General features: G+C 42.4%; 1 long non-coding RNA gene across 1 annotated transcript; it reads left to right on the forward strand.

Moving 5' to 3' along the window:
* Positions 1 to 528: 528 nt before the first annotated feature.
* Positions 529 to 1,914, forward strand: LOC130197057 (uncharacterized). The gene is made up of 2 exons (XR_008832368.1): positions 529 to 1,200; positions 1,546 to 1,914. It is a non-coding gene; the product is annotated as an uncharacterized LOC130197057 (long non-coding RNA).
* The last annotated feature ends 6,011 nt before the right edge of the window (positions 1,915 to 7,925 follow it).

The raw sequence follows: 7,925 nt of genomic DNA on the forward strand, positions 1-7,925 counted from the left end.
TGATCTCTAGCTGGGGGTTTAACCTCTGGAGGGCCACGTGCAGCTCTTAGATATACAGGATAGTAAACTGCTGGGTGGAGGGCAGCAGTTGCTTTCACTAGTGTACATTATGGATGACATAAGAAGTTATAATGGGAAATGTATGAATGTATCACCAGTGGGTGGGGTGGGTCTGGGTCTGTGGGTGTTTCATTACTCCTTATTGTAACAATTTGTTATTCTGTCTTGCCTTGTTATTTTTATTCATTTATTTTTCCTCTTGTAATCTGAAACATACACACAAAAAATGAATACTTTACGTTACTTGATCACTGTATATCACACCGTGCATTATCAATGAAGTATATTTAAAAATAAATAAATAAAAGATTAAAATAAATCAGTGAGGGTGGAGACTGGGATCGGGCCAGGACGTAAACTCTATAAAAACAGGGTGTCCGCGGGTCCTTAAGTCTTTAAAAGTCTTAAATTGCTTTTCCAAAAAAGAAGGCCTTAAAAAGTCTTAAATTGTCTTAAATTCAGATTGGATTGGTCTTAAATTTTTTGGGTGTCATGTCACTACGAATATGAGGCAATCTGTTCTGCCAGGTCTAATATTTTGCTCCGGTCGCTCTGCGGTGTCTGGTGTCACCGGGGCCACGCCCCTTCTCTTAAAGGGGCCCCGCGTATTCGGTCCCATCCCCTACAACGTGAAGCATCGGCTAGTTTAGAAAACATGGCAGGATGCAAGTTCAACAACGGCTTGAAAAGAACGAGTGTTTCTGGTCACGGTGGGTGAAATGCTTCTGAAGCTGCGTTATGTGTCGGGAGACTTTCCAGCGGTGGAATCTCACGTGCAGAGCAAGAAGCACAGAGACTAGCGAAGGCCGCCAGCAGCGCGCGGGGCTAGCTGCTGCTCCGCCGCGAGCTGCTGCTCCGCCGCGAGCTGCTGCTCCGCCGCGAGCTCCTGCTCCGCCGCCAGCAACGACGTCAGCTACAACGCTGGAGGTCACCGGAGGAAATCCAGCGCCGTGCAACAAAGAGCTCATCACCGAAGTCCAACGCTGCGGTGCGTTCTTCATTCTGTTCCACGAGACTCTGGACCAGACCACCGCGAGCAGACAGCTGGACTTCATGTGCTCTTGGTGAAATGACCAGGTCCCGTCAGGATCCTGTGGAGCTCATGGGCCATGACACCAGGACCTACTTCAGCACCTCAAAGTAAGTCTAACATAAATATATGTATTAACTATCCTCTTGTATATGAGTATGTGTTTCATATAGTTACGCTTTACTCGTGTGTCAAGTTAATAGCAGCTATGGATAGGCGCACTACACATTAATTAGACTAACAAAAAATAGTTTTAGAATGGTAGTAAGTAGAGTGTTTACCTGTCTATGTCTAATAGTGTTCACTAGGCTCAAGGGATGGCTCGCGTTGCTTAATTTGTAAAAATAGTTTTCATTCATATTGATCCAGTCTGACATTAATCTGAAGTGGTGGTGTCATAAAAGATGTGGTGACTGTTGTTTGGCTAATGTCTGCCTTTTTTTTCTTTTTTCCAGGAGAATGGACCAAATGTCAACTGGAAGTTTTTTTTATTCATATAGTTTGAAAAGGATTGTTTTCCTAGTATATTCACAAAAGCTCAGGAGTAGACATGAACCTGTGCACAGACATCCATCACATAGAGACATGAGAACTCACTCACTCACTCACTCACACACACACACATACATTCTATTATGTAAATGAATTTGCATTTTAAAAGCAGCTGGAATTGTTATTTATGTTATTTTATAGATTTTTTTGTTCAAAAGGAACTATGTTGCTCGTATTTTTAAAAATATATTTACTTGATGTTATAAACATTTGTTCATGGGACCTAAATGTTCTGAAAATGTTATATTAATAAATATAATTTACAACAGCAATGACATTTTTGTGTTATCCTTTCGCATTACACCATACTGTTCATTTGAACAAACATCAGTGTGTTTAGATTAATGTATATTTCCACTTTTGATTTGTATTTCCATCACAAGTTAGGTCTTACATTTTATTTAAATGTGGTCTTAAAAAGTCTTAAATTTCACTTGTTTATTCCTGTAGACACCCTGAAAAAGAGCTCAGGTGAGAACCGGCCAATCCCAATCTCCACACTCACAGATCTAGAGTCAAAATCAACAATAACAAACCGTGGGTCACAAAATCTGTGAAATCCAGCAGACAGAAAAATAAACTGTCTTTTGGTTGTTTGTGTTGATGGTAATGTGCGTGGAGATGATTCCTCACTTTACCTCGCAAACCAAGTTTTACGGTTACAAATAACGTAACCTGAACCTGAAAAAAAAAAAAATCATCACCATAACCACTTTTCTAAAGTCAGCTGTAAATTGAAAGATGCCAGATAAACACGAGGCGCTGCTGCCGGCTGCCGAGTGAGGCCGGTGGTCTCTGTGCTCCTGGAGATCCTCCACAGAGCTGTCGCTGTCGACAGACATTGTGCAATCCTCCCGGCCCTCAGCCGGCCGCATGGCTCAGAGGAAATGGACTTGCCCGTGAAATGGTTTCTGACCATGAAGACTGAGTGTTTCCACACACTTTACACCTTTGTGCAAATGAGAGGACATATCGGTGCGACATGAGAGCAGAACGATGCGCATGAGAGCAGCAGCTCCTTCTGACACCGTCAGGAGAAAACAAAGACACCTGCAACAACCTCATGTTTTCTTTACATATATACACATATAAATATAAATGTATATATATATGTGTGTGTATATATATATATATAAATGTATATATACATATATATATAAATGTAAATATACATATATATGTAAATATATATATGTATACTGTACATGTATGTCTGTACATAATGGTTTAAAAAAAACATTTAATCCTTGGATTAGGGGTGGACTGAGCTTGCTTTACAGCTGAGTTTTAATTATGTAATACTCCTGCTTTTGAACTGTGCAAATACAATTAGAGAAATGCCAAAGCTAAATATATGACTGTGTGTGTGTGTGTGTGTGTGTGTGTGTGTGTGTGTGTGTGCTGAAAAACCTTTAGCTTTGCACTGTATATTGTAATACAATGTAGTGTCTTCATTTACTGTCTTCTAGACTCATGTTTTATTGTTTTACAGCAAAAGTCCAAATGACAGCACAAAAAATGTGAGTAGAAAACAGTATCAACATGGAAAATGTGTTCTTCAGCTTCTCGTCACCATTTGTTAATAATAACCGTGGATTATAATAAACTGATTTGGAATGTAATATTGTTAAATGTTAAATGCGTGATTTTAAAGGAGCTTAATCACTCAAGAACAACTCAAAATTCAAAATCTGAGGTGGCATTAAATGCTATGCTACGCCAGGCTAGTTTTAGCATGATTTACGTTTGGAGGCTTTGTTCAATTCAATTCAATTCAGTTTATTTGTATAGCCCAATTTCACAAATTACAAATTTGTCTCGGAGTGCTTTACAATCTGTACACATAGACATCCCTGCCCCAAAACCTCACATCGGACCAGGAAAAACTCCCAAATAACCCTTCAGGGGGAAAAAAGGGAAGAAACCTGCAGGAGAGCAACAGAGGAGGATCCCTCTCCAGGATGGACAGATGCAATAGATGTCATGTGACCAGAAGGACAGATTTAGAGTTAAAATACATTCAATGAATATGACAGAGTGTATGAATAGTTTATGTTTATTAAGGATCCTCATTGGTCTACACCGAAGTGGAGGCTATTCTTCAAAGAACATTTCAATATAATACAAATACATAAAATGCAGTACAGCATGATCAATTATCACAAAAACACTTAGACTTAGAAAACAACATTTCATTAAAAGTAAAAAAATACCTTAAATGCCTAAAATAATAACCTAATCTACTATAATTTTCTTTATGATTATTGCTGCCTTAAATTTTCTTTTGAAATCACATTTATTTCTTGTTAGTCTCATATGAGGGGAGCACATTCCAGCATGAATGGCTTTCTGTACATTTCTGTTTTATTAACCCTCCTGTCACCTTCACATGTACTAACACCTTTTACCCTGAGGGTCAATTTGACCCCAGCAATTAAAACCTAGAGAAAATGATTAGAATTAATATTGTTTCCCAAGTTTAAGTGTCAGGTACTTTTTGTTTGTTTGTTGACGACCTAAATAGCCTTTTAAATAAATAAAAAAGTTGATATTTCTTATCTGTTTTATTGAGCCCAAAGAACACCGATGTGTATGAGTTGTGTTCAGGACAGTGAAAACATATCATCATGTGAATTTTATGTTTTCCCAGTTGTCCCCAATAAATTAGGAAAAGTTATGAAATATGAAGGGGAAGAAATGATGTCAATCATTTTTTTAGAGACGTTAAACATTGAATGGGGTCAAATTGACCCCAAAGGTAACAGGAGGGGTGAGTGCATTGGTTCTGGGGAGAGGAAAAGTAAAGTGACCTCTTAGTGCCTGTCTGGTACTATAACATGTCTCTCATGTGCAGGTGATATCTGTGAAGACAAACTGACAGGCTTCTGTGAGGAAGACACATTATTTAAAAACAGAATCAGGCTACATGCCCGTCTTTCTTCATGGATAGCTACGACCTTAATTACGGGGGATAAGTTCAATTCTCTGGCTGTCACCAGCGAGCTTTAACCCGGTTTGGCGTGGCGACGTCGACGGGTTTGGTTTGTTGTGGTATAATCAATTTACATTTCTAGAGCATTGGAAATGAATTTATATTCAAGGCAGTAGATACCTAGAACAACTAACATGAGCAGAGACATTGACCTTGAGGGCCTTGAAAGGTGCCTTATAAATAAAATGTTTATTATTATTATTATTAGAAAGAATAGCGTCCTGCCTGCCTTGGATCCGAGAATGAGTGACACACTCATCAGTAAAGTCCACCAGGAGCTTTGTCACCCGACACCTTTTAGTATATCCGAGGTAAATTTATCTGGATTCCCCAAAGGTTTCTCCATTGTATAACTTCTTAATCTCGCCATTCAATCGGCTCGGCGGCTCCAGTCGATTCCCTGCTGATGCTCGTTGACGGCGGTCCTGAATAATTAAACAATTTTGACAGCGGTGCAGGGGTCCGTTTCCATGGCAGCCCCTCTCCCGGTGTTTTCTCCACCCTGAGAAATAATGTAAATCTCCCGTCTCCTGAATGTCACGCAGCGGCAGAGGAGTGGCACTCAAAGACGTGCGAGACGCGGTCAGTGGGAGCTTCTGGTTACGCGTCCGTATCGGGGTCCGGCCTCGGTGTCGCGGGTCTACCTGTGACCAGGAAGAGGTTCCTGTGTTTATCAATTCAATTCAATTCAGTTTATTCGTAGAGCCCATTTTCACACATTAGAAATTCCCCTCAGAGTGCTTTACAATCTGTACACATAGATATCCTTGACCTTTGACCTTTGACATCACATGGGATCAGGAACAACTCCCAAACAACCCTTCAGGGTAAAAGGTCAGAACCCTTGAGGAGAGAACAGAGGAGGATCCCTCTCCAGGATGGACAGGTGTCATAGATGTCATGTGACCAGAAGGAATCATTACACACTAATTAAAACACAGGAACAACACAATGAAGATGAAGAGTGGATGAAGAGTTGGTAGTCGGCATATTCCACCATCCAGACCTCCACGGTCCATCAGGTGGAGGTAGAGAGGAGGAGTGGGCCGTCAGAGTGGCCGTGTGGCGCCGGGTGGGACGACATGTTGCGCTGCAGAGCTTCTTGTTTCTAAAACAGTGGGAAGGAGGCCGAATATGTTTTGTGATGGTTTCCTTCAACTTGACAACCCGGGCAGACCGACATCTGTTACGTATGTTCACTAGGAACACAAATGTCTACGACCACAACACGCGGCTGCGTGGTGGCATTCATATAAATAAACATACAGTCAACATTGTATTTAAAAGCTTCATCTGTCGAGGTCCAAAGCTCTGGAGACAAATTCCGGACGAGGTCAAATCGGCATCCAGCACCAAGGCATTTGGTTCTCGACTTAAACGCCATCTCACTTCATCTTGAAAGTTATTAATATTGATATACAGCCTGGCGGCACAGTACAATAGAGGAAAGATATTTAAAATAAAATGTATATACATAATTTGATGTTCGTGATATTATTATTTTTTTCTAAGTTATCAGTTGTTCACATTTGTCTTTTATTATTATTTTTACTATGTCTCTTTCTTTTTCTTTTTCTTTTACTTTTTCCTGTTCTGGTTTTTTGTTGTTGTTGTTTGTACGACATTTTATGTTTTGATCCATATGTGTGTGTACTGTCTGTGTGCCTGTAGTAGTTGGGAGGGGGCGGGGCTAAAGGCTTCGGGGAGGGGCCGTCCAACTCCTCATCTCAGAGGAGCCTACAGACATCGGTCTTTGGACGGTCCTCCATTCGTACATTTTTTTCTGTTGTTAATGTTTGTCAGTATGTACACGTTATGTATGTACTTATGGAAAATAAATTACTTACTTACTGACTTACCACAAACGGCTTCTCTACGGAGCGATGTGCAGAGGTGGGTGGGATCGCTTGAAGGTCACGAGGGAATATTTTAATGATGTCTCATCCTGTCGACACACACGCCTAACGTCTCCTGATCATCCCTCACGCGCAACACGGTTCAGACGTAGTCAATTACCCTTTCACATCAATGGTCGATCAGCTCCCTTTAGTCGGCGAGTTAACCTTCTCCACCTGTAGATGAAGAGCTGTGGGTGTGACGGGGACAGGCTGGTCCCACTCAGAGCTATTCCTAGAAAGTATGCCGTGTTCTTTCGACGCAGCACGACGCTGGCTAATCGGCCCAGAGAAATGCAATAAAAAAGGGATTAGGATGCAGTTATTTGTTGTCAAAAGTGCTTATTCTGTATTTTAATCATTCATTCAATTAGTTTGTGGCGACATGTTGGGTTTGGGGACTCGACGGGGCTGTGAGACGTTCAAACGTTGAAACCCAGCATGGGATTTTAAAGCCACACTTCCAGTCTGTCTCACCAGATTTGTGCATTGTGCTCAGAATGACCCAGTAGCCAATTCAGAGAATTGCAAATTAAATTGCTTCATGTGTGTAATAACATTCAAAGACCCTTTGGTTCAGTCATTTTCCTTTAGTCGTAAGCTGACCTTGTGCAGCCGGTCGGCTGAACGTTCTGCTTTGAAGAGAACCACCGTGACGGACCTTTCTCTGAGGACGTTCTGAAGGCTTCAGCTGCTGATGCTCATTGGTTTGAACAATCTGCTCTTATGAGGCCATCGAAATATACGTGGACGTGTGCGGCTCTTGTTGTTTGGCGGTCATGATGCGGGCGATGCCCCGTCACACCGCGGGGAGCTCGGTCTGGTCTTGGGTTTTTGTCTCGTAACTTCCTGTTTTATTTTGAAGCCTAACTCCTCCTCTCGTTTCAGGTCACTTGCCCTTCCTCACGTGTCACCGGTGTGATGGTCCCCCCTGACCCCTGATGGTCCCCCCTGACCCCTGACCCCTGATGGTCCCCCCTGACCCCTGATGGTCTCCCCTGACCCCTGATGGTCCCCCCTGACCCCTGATGGTCTCCCCTGACCCCTGATGGTCCCCCCTGACCCCTGATGGTCTCCCCTGACCCCTGATGGTCCCACCTGACCCCTGACCCCTGATGGTCTCCCCTGACCCCTGATGGTCCCCCCCTGACCCCTGTTCCCCATGACCCTCATGTGCTCATAGTCTCGTCTCCCCTTTGGTCCAAAGTGTTTCCTCCTCGTCTCTCAGCCCTTTGCCACCGCCAGAGTCTCTTCTTCCAAGAGTTTTACCAAACCCTGTGAGTTGTTTCCTGTTTCCTCCTTGAGAGACTTTTCGTTTGCAGAGTTTCTAGTTTAGCTCCGTTTTGTTTTATTGCTCAGCCGTTTTGCTGGCCTCCCTTTGGAGTGACTTTGTGTT

The sequence above is a fragment of the Pseudoliparis swirei genome, chromosome 7 (assembly GCF_029220125.1).
Source record: "Pseudoliparis swirei isolate HS2019 ecotype Mariana Trench chromosome 7, NWPU_hadal_v1, whole genome shotgun sequence".
Lineage (NCBI taxonomy): Eukaryota > Metazoa > Chordata > Actinopteri > Perciformes > Liparidae > Pseudoliparis > Pseudoliparis swirei.